This window comes from Catharus ustulatus, chromosome 6 (genome assembly GCF_009819885.2).
Source record: "Catharus ustulatus isolate bCatUst1 chromosome 6, bCatUst1.pri.v2, whole genome shotgun sequence".
Classification (NCBI taxonomy): domain Eukaryota; kingdom Metazoa; phylum Chordata; class Aves; order Passeriformes; family Turdidae; genus Catharus; species Catharus ustulatus.
This window is the reverse complement of record NC_046226.1, coordinates 42,712,304-42,726,107: the sequence shown is the minus strand read 5'-3', so window position 1 is coordinate 42,726,107 and position 13,804 is coordinate 42,712,304. Positions and strand designations below refer to the sequence as shown.

Below are 13,804 nucleotides of genomic sequence, written 5' to 3'. Positions count from 1 at the left end.
TACTCTTTGATAAAGATCTAAACCCACAAATTAAAGAGACTTTTGGTCACTAAAAGATAAAGCTCTAAAGCCAGAAGACAACTGCTTCCAATAACACTATTAGCTAGAAGCAACAGGCAGGAAGAAGTCCAAAGTAGCATTGAAAATATTACAGTTTCATTTAGTATTGAAAGTTATGTGCCCTTTTTGACTGCACTACATAGAAATACTTTGAAAACAAGACAATTAGCATTTTAAATACTTGCTGTTTCCTAGACCTTCACTGATATCCATAGCCTCAAACTGCATAATCTGTGCACAATTTGTAAATCTATGTGAAATATACTAATACATATAAAATATAAATTATAACAGTTATTGACAAAATGAAGGTATGGAGCATAAACTGGCTTTACCAACAATTCAGTGCACAGCAATCATTCTTCAGTGCATGCCACTTTTTTTTGTTTCATGATTCTTGGAAAAAAATACTTGCAAATCCATGTATCCTGCTACAACTCTTTGTTCTTCTTTTACTGAAACCTCTAGAAAGTTTCTCTTAGAATTCTAGTGTTAAATTGTGTCAACACCAACATATTCACACAAGGTAATACTTGCACATAAGAAAACAAGGGCATATAATGCTCTTTCAATTTAGAGGACACTATATGCCCTTAAGGCATCTTACAGACTAAAGCACAGAAATGCAGCTGTAGTGTTTTATACCAGAATCAGCTTTCCAGTTGCTTACTTGCACACCTTACATCACACTGCAGCCAGTAGTCTGCTCCTTTGAACCTGGCCAGGTTGCATGTTGTGACCCAAGGAACTGGTCAAGGACAGGTCTGAGGACAAACTCATGAAAGTAACTGGACTGTACCGTCCCAGATCAGTCTTCTCACCAAATCTCAGCCAGCTTTCCTATGGGCAGGCTCAGTTAATCATTCTCTTGTGGGTATTTGTTGTAAGCAGAAAAACTTAGCACAGGTCCCTACCAAATATGTGGGGGGGCTTTTAGTTCCTACTGCATGGTGGGGTGTCCTGGCCACAGGGAATCCAGAACATGGATGCAGTGGGGTACCCAAGAGAGTTAAGCATTTCTGGATTCAGCCACTGAGACCCCTGGGTAACTAAAGGGATTTTGCTTTAGAAATAAGAGCAAAATGAACCCTTGTAGCTGCTATACTCTGAGTACGTTGTAAGACTTTACCCTCCCAAAGTAGGCTGCTTATTTAGTGCCTAAACCAGAGTAATAAGCCAACACTAATGGTTGTTACTAATTAGACTTTTAAAGAACTCACTGGGAATTTGTAGCTAAAAATTACTATGCCAAACCCCAAAGTACTGGCCATATTTTAACTGCTTGACTGTGGTTGTAGCAGACAGAAATAGTCTTAAAATGTGGCATAATTATTCAGCTGTGTTACTAGCTAGCAGTCAATGTTAATTATGCTTTAAAAGCTAAGAATATTATTTATGACTGTCCAGGGTAATATTCATTTATAATGTGTACTCAGGATATTTGACAGAAGGCTGTCTTATATGTGCTCCATGATTCAAGAGCAGGAGCAGGAAAGAGGGTCCCAGATTACATTTTTTTATATATATATATATGTGTAGGACACATCTCTTCCTGTATGGTAAATATAAGCAGCCACTCAAACTCATTTCTGGATTTAAAATATAATCAATAACCCATTAAAAGAGCAAGTTGACATGTAAATCTGCAACGCAACTGCAATCAACTTTAAACACTCCTAACTAAGAAAAGAGTATGTATGAAATACCGTCAACACCTTCCCCCTCACTAAGTTTCATAGAAAGTTACAGGATGCTCTGCAATTAATTCAATGCAGCAATCAGTCAACACATCTTCTCACAAGGTGACTTCAAAAAGACAAGGTTTTAACAAAGCAAAACAGATAAGTTTAATTTTTTTTTTTTTTAACTAATAATTATTCCAGATCACTATGACCATAACTAACCAACAGATACATTTATTTTTCCTGGATTTAGGAAACTCCTTTGAATGTAAATCACATAGATTTTGCTACAATGAAAACCTGCTAAGACCTGCTTTCCAGCCCACACTAACACAGCAATAGACAGCCATACCAATTATGAAGCACAAATTCTATATGATGCTTGCTCTTGTGAACTGAGGTCATAAAGAAGCATAATGCCTTAACACGTGCAAAGTCTGTTGGCTACTTTTAAAATTAAGTTTAACACAATGGAATTCCAGAGGGCTCTTTGGGAGAGACAGCAGAGAAGGAGAGAATCTAAAGATTGCAAAGACTAAAAGATGTGAACATTTGACAGCAAATATGTTCAATGCCACATTCAAGGGCATTGCATGAAAATTATTAATGTGTTTTAATCCAGAAGCAAAAAAAGCTTGGGCAGGAAGTATGAAATTTGTATACAAATTATAGTTGTAAACTATCCAAACTGTACTCACTACTAAATTTCTATATATTCTTTCAAGACCAGATAGCTTATAAATTATTTAAAATAAATGTGAAATAGCAAAAATAGATCTTTAGAAAAGGAAGAGATTTAAATCAGAATTCAAATGGTTTCAGATTAATGCAGGTCACTACTTTTGACAATATCCAATAAATAGACTTTCAAAAGATAACAACAAACCCTTGTTTCTTTTTGTTTTGCCATAAACCCACCCAATGCAGATTTGAGAGAAATCCTGATTTTCAACCAGTTCTCAGGTACAAGTGCTCCTGATCATTTCTCCATTATTCAACCATGCTTATCTTTGTCTACTCCTACGGGACACATACACTTCCAGGAATAGCTACTGTTATTTGTGTAGTTCCTGATACAAAAACATTAGAGAAAAAGACAGCACATCTCTCCTTGCCTTTCCTCAAAACAGAACTCTGCACTTGAACGTTCTTAAAATCCATTCTCATCTTAATTCCTCTGCCTACTGTTGCCTTCCACTGTCAGAACAGGTTAATGACCTGTCAAAGGTCAATGAACTCCACTGCTCCAGGTTTTACTGAAAACACCCAGATTTGGGTGTACTAAGATTATTCTGAAAGGATAGGGAAAAGTTTATACTCTTTCCTTATTTTGTTTCCTTATGTTGCTGTTTTCATGATTAATATAGCCCTTGCCTCTATGTTATTGTGAAACCTAAGCAGACCTCTCTAACCTCAATTTCTTTTCGTGGATAGGCAAAGTGACTGTGATGGGACAGCTAAGACAGCATTCCTTTATTTTCTCGTGCCAAAATATAAACTTTAAGCAAGCAGCTTGCAATACAGAAGGAAAGTATATTATTGCATCAAACCCTATCATGAAGTAAGCAGATTAGGAATGCTGGAAAATAAGCCAACTTGAAATCCTTGCTGGCTATTTCATTTCCCACAGGATTTTAGAGGCAATTCAGATGAAGCTGACATCCCTGCAGTCTCCAAAACCTCTCCCTTCAATAACTTTCTTCTCATGAAGATTAGCAGATTTTTGCTAATAATTATGTAAACCTCCCCAAAGAATCACAGGCTCTCATCTATCACACCCCAGCCCGCCTTTACTGCATGTACGCCCTCTTTTTCCTGTTTAAATGAAATACTCCTTTACTCCATGCACAGATTCACAGCAAAGACTTCAGAGTCATTTACATACTACAAAAAGGGAGTGATACCACCTCTAAATGAGATATTGTGAACTTACAGAAAATAAGGATGTAAAAAATGTGAGTCAGAATATGTGATGCTATAAATGCAACTTGCATACCCAGTTAAGAACCTGGCTTTGAGTAGGGGCTGCAAATGCAATACACACATTAGGTATGGCTGGAACTTTGAATGGTCAGCTTCACAAGCCAAACTCACAGATGTTTAAAAGAAGAATAACTAAAATGCCAGTAGAAATGTGCTAGCCAAGTTCCTGATCCTAAGAGAGATGGGTAACTGACAGTACCACACACATCACTGACATCAGGTAATATATGAATAAAAGTCATTCCAAAAGCCTTCCAAGCATACTCTTTTACAAGTAGGCTTCCACAAGCAAAACATCTGCCATGGGGAACTGAGTTCTTTTTCCACTTTGCAAGATGTAAAACATGCAAAGCATTGAGACTAAAATACTTGGGCACTTGGATTGTGTCTCCCCATTCTCGGACTGTAAATGTTGTCAAAAGGCAGAAAAGATTACTCCACCACCAGCCCTATAAAGCTTTTATGTTAGCAATAATATATAAATCACTACATTAATATGACCACTGATTTGCATAATTTACAACTGTGCTTTACCAGACACACAAATTCTAATTCACAAACATAGGTGGATTTAATTCTATCTCTTGGCTAATCTTCCTGCTCAGACTTTCAAAGTGGAAATGGATGTTCCAACCTATATTTCCAGATGTCTCCTTGAATATTTCCAAGGCTGGACATTATTAAAAATCTTTAGTCCAACAAATAAGACACCAAATATCTACAAGGGTAGGACAAATGGCATCTTTGCATCAAAGCAGTGGTGAAACACACCAACTGTGTATCACTTGGAATAAACCCAATATTGTTTGAGAGAAACTCAGAAATTAAATACTTGACAAACATTTTCGCATAAATTCAACATTCAGCATTTCTGAAAACCAAGTTCATTTAACACACAGTGGTTCCTTGATATGCTCCCTGCTATCCCAGCACTTCTGTTCTCTGTCCTGATCTTTTCCATGTCAAAAGCCACTGAAGAAGCTCCCATCCCAAGTAATACAAGATAAGCAATATGGATACATAGGAAAACATGGAAGGGCCCTAACTCTGTCCATACAATCACTGATTTCCTTTCCCTGTGTTCTAGGTGTGTAACTAATAGTTATCATAATTCTCTATCCTTTTGTTCATAATGGAGGAAACCTCCAGTTTCTGTAAGCCCTGTATTTCTCTGCAGATATCCTGTTCTCCACTCTCTTGAGAGCCTATTTATTTTTATCTTTAGCCATCACAGTACTGCTGATGCCACTGATGTTCCTTTTTCCCAAAACAAGAATAACCTTTATCCCCAAAAATGCAAGCAGATGCATCAATTTCTCAGTTTGTCCTCTGCTGCACGTCTACCTTCCTTTTTCATTCCCCACCACACAATCTTCACACAGTTCATTTCTGAATCATCACAGTCTTCATCTTTGTTCTCCCATTAACTGACTCTCAGTCCCTAATATGGGTCCCTGTGGTTTCCTTTTCCCTTCAGTATCATTATGGTCCCTTAAGTATCAGAACAGCAGAGTCTGTATTCCCCATGGCAGATTCATCACTGCTCTGCAAGGCTTTCTGAGCACAATGCCAGTTCTCGCTTTCCTAATTCTTATTATTAGCTGTCAGGAAACTAAAACATTCAGCTGTCAAATGAAACTTTTAGAGAATAAGCAGAAAACAATTAATGGGAATGCTGTAATGGTCACAGAGAACTGCTTATCTCCAACTGCAAGCAAATGCTAAGGTGATTTAGCAGATAACTGTTATGATGACAGCAATTTTTCTCCTATTTTCTCTGACATAATTTTCTGGGTTAGTAGCTATTTTAAGTTTTGGATCTGAGGAAACATGACATTTTTAGTTTTCTGACATGGTTAAAAGAATACTAAAATATCTGATAATGCTCTAAAAATCAATCTAGATATTAACACTCAAGGAACTAAACAGAGGAAGAGTGGGTAAGGCAACTTTCTATGAAAGAGACAAAGGTTTATTTTATACTTATCTCCAAAGGCATGAGGAAAATGAACATAAGATGCTGAAGTAACCTGGAAAGGTTCTAAAGGGTTGAAAAGAGGTCAGTGTAGGGGGGCATAGGTTGATTGAAACTCCATTAGCCTACCCATTACAGTCACCATTACCTTAACTCTAGCCTAACCTCATCACCAGGGGTGGTCCAGATCAGAAAAAATGTAAGAGCATCAACACTGGGGCTTGTCAGGATGGCATTGGCATGCCTTTTCCAGTCCAGGATTTCCTGGAGCTGTAGGTTCTTGGACTCTCTCAACCCTAGCCCTAACCACAAACATTTCCAATACAAACAAGCCACTAAGAAAAAAAGGGAAAAGCTACAGCCCACTGTCAAAAAGATGCATTTCTTCTTCTTTAAAAGAAGGAAACCCAACTGCTACTAAGCACATTCTTGTGTAAAAGAAAGTTAATCAAGAGAGCAGTAACAAGGGGACTAAGGAGTAATTTAACAGCAGAAGAACACAGTTTATAGGAGAAGACTTATACCAGCTGTTTTTCCTGTTGTAATTCAGAAACATATTAACCAATTGTATTTTAGTGTTAAGTAGACAAGTTTTATAGACCTGGTTTGATACACGTTCTCTCCCAATTTTTCCACCATCAGTTGTCTTCACTTGTTATCATATTAAACTTCTTCAAAATTATTAAATCAACAGCAATACAGAAATATAATTATTTTTAATTGAATGTATGAATCTTTTCAAATCCTATTTTAACAGAGTAGCCTTCTCATTCATATTGGGTTTTTATTCCTCACTGCACTGTATTGCTTCTCTATAAATCTCTAACTTGCAAAATGCTGACTTCAACGAGCAGAAGCTCTCCAGGCCTTATCCCAGACCTCTCAAGCTCTAGATCCTGGTACTGACAGACACCATTTCCACCTAATCTGTCCTAGAAAACACCCAGATTCTAGCACTATATGGATGAGGATTTGTTTTGCACAATTGCATTCTTTAAATTCAGGTGAACTGATGAACTCAGCAAGGTAGTCCAAAAAAACCCAAATTCATTTGAATTAAATTTCTTCAGGGACAGTGAGAGAAAAGTATATTGGGACACTCAGCTAGGCCCATCCTTATTTTTTTCTTTTTCCTTCAGAATTTCAATACTTACCTAAACAACATTATTTCTATACATCGCCAATGTCCTCCTGAAGATCTTTCTACTGAGGGGTTGTGGGATTTTTATTTAAGCACAAAGTTGGTCATTACCTCTTGATCAGTTTTCCAAAACTAATGCACATATTAAATGGACTTCAGAAACAGAACTAAGAACATACTGATTTTTAACATAACAATAGTGGTTATGATTCTAACAGGAGAAGCCTTTTTCCTAAACACAGTCATTACCATATTAATGACAAGCTAGGTAGAACACAAATTAATGTGTTTTGTCCTACCTAGGGAATTAACTAACAATGCAGCCATTAATTCCTGGTAACTACCACGTTTTTGAGGATTACTGCTGCGTGGATCTTTTGTCATAAAACAGATTGCAGTTAGACATAGCACTACACTTTTGCTATGATGAGATGTTTATACCATGACACTAATAACATCTTGTTTTTACCAATCCTTGCACAGGGAAAGAACACAGAACCATGGTGTATGATGCCATTGGCATCTCCTCACACACGTGCTGACTTTTTCATTCCATTCATGTGCATACATTCATCACCTGGGGACAACAGCTAACTTCTGCCAACACATGTAAGTGGTTATGCTTAGAAAAATCAACTGGAAATCACTGCTTTAGTATTATTATTAAAATAAAAAGTTAAAATAAGTTAAGTTAGGTTGTTTACAGAAGAAGAACAAAATGCTTCAGCGCTCAATGTGAGTCAAATAATAGAAAATTAATTCTTCCAAGCCCATAAAATAAATCACAGAGATTGAAATTCACACACCACCTTCACTGCAGTTTTTCTGTTCTCGACCTTTGATATTTAACATTAAAAATGTCAAGCACAGGCACCATTTCTAGAGAAAGACACATTACAAGAGCAATCTAAAGTACTTGCAGGTCCTTTGTGACAAAAGAGGGTACCGTGCCACAGTTTTCATTAAACTGCCTGGGTCAAAGGATCCAATAGTTTTGGATGTTCAGGAGAAGCTGTAATGTGGAATTTTCTATGCTGTCTCTTCCCACACCCTCTGAACATCTAATGAGTATTTTGTGGTTGGTTGTTTTATAGAAAACTTACTGAGAAAGGGAGGGAGAAAACAGACAGCCTGTAGTGTCTTGCATGAATGTCTGACTTGCAACAACAAAGAAACTGAAGTGCTGAATATTCTTCAGAAAATAATGACAAAACAGTTTATTCTGAAGAGCGATCCCTAAATGTAACCCAAATAAACCAAATGAAAACAAAAGGCCACATACTACAGATAAAATACAATCCAAATTAGATAGGCTGTGTGAGACACTGAGCTTTCCATGTGAGTTAAAAAAGCAGCACGTACCTTCTGGGAACGCAGCTAAGCAGTCAGAGAGCTGGTGTATTTTGGCCAGCAAATAGATAGGTGCTGACAGGGAAGCCAGATGGCATCCACCTAGTCCAAGTGGCTGGCTGCCTCTTGGCTGGCCACTTCATGGTGCTTCTAGTCCTACAGCAGATACACTGTCCTGCTGGTTAGTTGCAAGATTCTGTCTTGGAGCCTTGCTTCATTTAGTGAGGAGCCAATGGTAGACAGCATGTCAAGAGAAAAGGAAAAAAATTGAAGTCTTGGGAGACAATTTGAGACAATTTGATACAGGGAACAAGGCAAGAAGAATGGAGAGGAGGATGTGTTACAGGAGAAAGGTAAAGCCTGTCACCTAGATCATCTGGAGTATTTAGCAGCTCCCCTTTGCATTTGAGATGGAAACTTTGATAATAGAGGCTATATTGATATTACAGCTCTTAATGTCTCTACCAAGTGCATCTAGAGCATGACACCTGACAAGAAAACACTTAATGCTGTCCTTTCCTGAAACGGCCAGAATGACAGATGTCATTCCTAAACAGCCAGTAAAACAAGACTTTTTAAAAATGTTTTCTAGTATCAGATCAGGACACAAATCTCATCCCCCCCATCTCCATTCACTGTTGTATTTTTTTTTCCAGTTCTTGGTGGGGAATCAAACAGCTAGATAGGCTTGGAGACTAACTTAAGGACCTGTGATTGGTACAAAATGTACTCTGGTGTCTTACAAAAGAAGTGCGATAAATAGATACTGGGAAAGAATCTGTCTACTACTTCACCTAAGATGGCAAGCAACCATGGCATTCTTGTTTTGAACATCATGATGATTAACTCCTCAAACTATTCTTTACTTTCATTTTTAGGATTAGTGATATTAAGTATTAGTTCTTATTTTAAGTTACCCCATTTCCCAATACACAGTAAGAGTCAACTGGTAGCATTGCTTGCCATTCTCCTGCAAGGATAAGCCAACGGACATCACCTCACCATCACCACTTGTGCTGATAATATTCACCTGTGGTAAATTCTATTCTGTAAGTACCACTAGCCCTACTGCCTCTGAAAGGAGTTTTCTGGTTTACATAACTTAGATGATTCAACACCCTACACCAGAGCCCATCAAAAAACATTTCTGTCAGCTCAACTGCAGAGCTACTGAGCAACCAGTGCAGAAAACACAACTACACCGGAATAACAGCTTCCTTGAGTGACTATCACAAGAGTACAGAGCAAAGCAAGATCAAAAACACAGTGCTTCCTTTCTTCCCTCAAACAGTAATGTCAGGCAATTTCGGAGTTCAAATCTAGCTAAACTCTCCCACAGACGCATACAGAGGACCCTAACAATAGTATTTTTTTTAAATGCCACTTTCTACCCTGACCACAGCAGATTTTTATTTGTCCTGCAGGCTGGATATCTTTTCCACTTCCTGAGGAGACAAAGCCTCTGTTTCAACTGTTTTTCATGTGAAAAACTTGAATCTAGAGTACATTAAAATTTCTCTTGATTATAGATTCTTTCCCAAATCAGTTATTTCATACCACTTGAGTTTTTCTCACTCAAAGAGACCAGAAGTTTTGAATTAATTCTAATATTTCAACCATCTCAGTTCATACAGTGAATATTGACTCAATGATGATTTTATATTTTATACTTCATTGATCTTAGTTTCTGAAGTAATGGTTTTGATCACAGCTGATGAGGACCTACAAAGTTCTCCCACTCTGGATTTGCCACAGCACTATGCACTCTGAGACTCAGTTTAATGGCTTCACATCTGAGTTGTTCTGGTTTAACCAGCCTGGTCAGGCTCCCAAATGAAGTATCTTCCACTGACGTGGTGTAGCACCTTTAATACTATTTTTTGTTCCCATGGTAAACTTATAAATGCACAGTTTAATGTTCAGGTTTATTTTTTTTTTCTTTAAAGCAAACCTATTAAAAATTCTTTACCTTCTTATGCTGTGCACACAGAACAAAAACATAGCTTCCATTCCAGGTTTGATCAAGATTTAATCACTTGAACAGCAATGGAAAAAAAAACAGAAAGCACTTCCACAAAATTAAAATTTAGCCACAAATACTCATCTGAAACATTGCGATTGTGTTTTTAAAAGTTTGCACTAAATTGCTCTCAAACCCTTTCTCTCTGGTAAAGCTGCTATGATTCCAGTTCCATTAAAGCCAAACCGTGTATGGTTGTAGGAGGTGTCAGGATGGGATGAAAAAACAGAGTGAAGTACTTTAGTGGCACATGTGACAACCACTTCAAAGCCATAAATCCTACAAAAGTACCTCAGAGAATAATGATCAGTCAAGACTTTAATCATCAGCAAAAGCAAGTTGAGAGAATAAGGAAGGCCCTAAGGGTAATAGCTGTAAAATGAAAGTGTCCACCGAGCGCATTTTTTTCTTTACAGACAATTGAGCCATTTCTCAACCTTGTTTATCTTTAGCTTTTCCTGTTAGACCAGAGGGAGAGTAAGGGATATTATATCCAGCTTCTTCCAGTGAAGTAGAAAGAAAAATGCCAGAAATGCATTAAGACAAACAATGCTATTTCCACAGATCTGGTTATGTTCCTTTTTTGGGGGCAGGCTTTCAGGTTGAGTTCCAGCCCCCGGTCCCTTGAACATCCAGCATCTGGCTGAAATACAGACTCTGTTCTTGGCCCAGGATATACAGCATACTTTGGGTATCCTAGCATGAATTTCTGAGTACTGAGACACATAATCCCATTATTCACATTATCCCCAACATTATCCTATTGTCTCCTGAGCCTTCATCTGATCCTTCATATAGTCTTCTGTCTTAAATTCACCCAGTCCCAGAAGACCTGGGAGATGTGACAGACGTGTAGATTTCTGTAATACGGATATGTTTTGCCCCACCTTTGAAAATCTTATCACTTTTTACTTAGCACTAGATAAAAAAATGAAAAAGATAATCTGGAGACTTACTTTTCACTGGAGCCTGAAATTTTATCTGAAACAGCATTTATCTGAGCAGCATTTGGCTTCCTCTTTCTTTATTCTGACAGTTTTTGCATCACAAACAACCTTGGTTTTTTTCTCTAAATTATGCAAAAGTCAAACAGTTGACATTACAATATCTATGTCTTTTGCAAAATTATCAGAATCCAAACAGAGATGTCAGAATACCTGCAGAGTTTTTAAAAACCAAGAGACTAAAATTTTAATTTAATTTGCTTCACTATTACTTTTAAATTACGAGTCGAATTAATGTCTAGAAGACTAACTCAACACAAGTAAATTCATTTAAACTGTCCATTTATTGATTAAAAATAAAGGACCAAAACTGATCAACAATCTGGAGATATATATTACTAATATTTTGCAGAATGTCAGAATAGTCTGAGTTGGAAGGGACCCACAAGGATCATTTGATGTGTTACAGTTAAATAGAAGCTGAAAAATATCAGTATACAGTATGGTTACACTGTAGCTGTATTTCCAGGATGTTTCTTAATCTCATTTACTTATTTTAGAGATTAAGAAATGCAAAGCATGAAACAAAATTATAATATTATATCTGCTTAATAATCTTATCCAATAAAAAAACAACAAACATTATAAACTCTGGATGAATATAAAACTTTTTTGTGTGTTTTAAGTAAATTGCAAAGCCAAAGGCCAGTATAAATTTAGAATATTCTTCTGACAGAAGAACTCAAACACATGTGACTGAAACATACCTAAAAAGCTAAGATTAAAACAGACACCTAATTAAGTATCCCTGGTTAATGTAAAATTGCCTTAGAATAGCTATAATTTTTCAACTGTACCACTGATATCTGAAGTTGTTGAAAAGTACACACTTACATCACATTCCAGATTAAGTTAATTTTGCACAAAACTAACAGCAGGACACAAATCGAGTTGGTACTCAATCTTTAATAAACTGAAATCATTGTAGAAACTACTGTCCTGCTGTCTACCAAACTTCACCAAAGGAACACAGTTCTCACTTGGAAAAATGTTGGAATCTGTTATTGCATCTTCCATTTCAACCCAAAATAATAGAAGAAAAAATTGATGGTTTTTTTCCGCTTTAGGAACCATACTCTGATGTTGTATGTGCCCAATAAGATGCACTAGGTCACTTCCATACATAAGGAAAGGATAAGATAAAAGTTCTTCTACATACTGAATTTCTTAGGGAAAAAAAGAGTTAATCTTATTTTGTGGGGGAAAAAAGCCCCACAAGCAAAAGATTAGCTATTAATAATGAACCAAAAAGCCAGATGGAAAATAGAAGCAAGCTGGTCTAATTTCAACATTTTATTTTTATTTCCTTTCCCCCATATTTCAGGAACTTTTAGTGTAAAACTGTTCAAGATACAGAATATAAGATCATGCCTTTCAAAAACTATAAAATTATAAGAATAGGATACTCGCATAACAAACCATTTCAGTATTATTTTTTTCAGCAAAATAGATACTGATTGAAAAACTCATAAGCGCTGATTATAGTCCTATGTCTTCTGAAAACACTGTTCACAGTATTAGAAAATGTTCATTTACTGCTATACACAGAGTTAGAGGTTAGTTTTACAGCAATGAAGGGTCTCAGTGGAGTTATGAACTTCTCAGCATCACTGAAAAATAAAACACGAAGCAGAAGAAGCCAAACCAAAATATCAATACAGCTTTTTTAACCACAACTTTCTAGCCCATCAACAATGGGTCACTATGGAAAGCTCCTCCTTCTCCTTCCACCCTGTTGCATATCCCTATTATTCCCCGGCGAAGTTTTCCATTTCTTCAGGCCTGCAAAGTGACCCAGATTGAAAACTATTTGAACATGGAAAGTCACGTGGCAGAAACCTCACCTGCAGCAGGATATGAGTGAGTTGCTGAAAAAGAAGCAAAGAAGCCATAGGGTTCTTTTAAATTATAAACCAGTTATCTTTGGTAAAAATGGCAAGCCCTCTACTCAATCACAAGCCCTCTACTTCTTACCATCCTGTTAAAAACTAGCCACTGGGCAATCATCTTGACCAAAGAGAATTCTTTCATCTTTAGAAAAAAAGAGAGAAAAATTGGTAACTTTTTTTAAGCCTCAATTATCTTGTAGGTTCTCCACTTCCTTTTGCTCTCTTCCTTTGCACAACACACAGAAAACTCAATTCTGTAAGTGACAAACTATTGCAGCTTATAAAATATAAGGTAAAATGTAACAAAAACAGAAGAGCACTCAAAGTAATTTAGATATAGGAAATAATTTGGGATGGGTTTGAGATGTGGTTTTTCAGGTGTGAAAATCTCAGCAAGAGAAACATTTCACAACCACCCTGGTTTTGACATGTGATAGAAATCTTCAGGGATCACCCCTCTCAGATCATATTCTGCCACCTAGCAAGACTTCAGATGTATCTAGGTCACAAACAACACTCCATCCACCCCCCCATACACCTCGGCTGGCCCGACAACTGTAAATATTTTATCACAGAGCTTTAAGTCCTGGCCTATTTCTACAGGATATTTAGAATGTTAAATAATCATTTGGCAGTGAACAACTTATAATAAACAGTTTTCCCCTCACTCTAACACTGTTAGTTGTTCCAGGGTAAAATA

General features: G+C 36.9%; 1 protein-coding gene across 5 annotated transcripts in view; it reads right to left on the bottom strand.

The window, feature by feature from the left end:
- The window catches only part of LRRC4C (leucine rich repeat containing 4C), a 498,621-nt gene that overhangs the window by 343,993 nt on the left and 140,824 nt on the right, over positions 1 to 13,804 (bottom strand). Inside the window, exon 2 of one of the 5 annotated variants that reach the window (XM_033061880.2) lies at positions 8,204 to 8,403. The exons of the other annotated variants lie outside the window; for them this stretch is intronic. The gene's annotated coding sequence lies outside the window, so the exon portion shown is untranslated. The remainder of the gene's footprint in view (positions 1 to 8,203; positions 8,404 to 13,804) is intronic. 5 annotated transcript variants of the gene reach the window in all.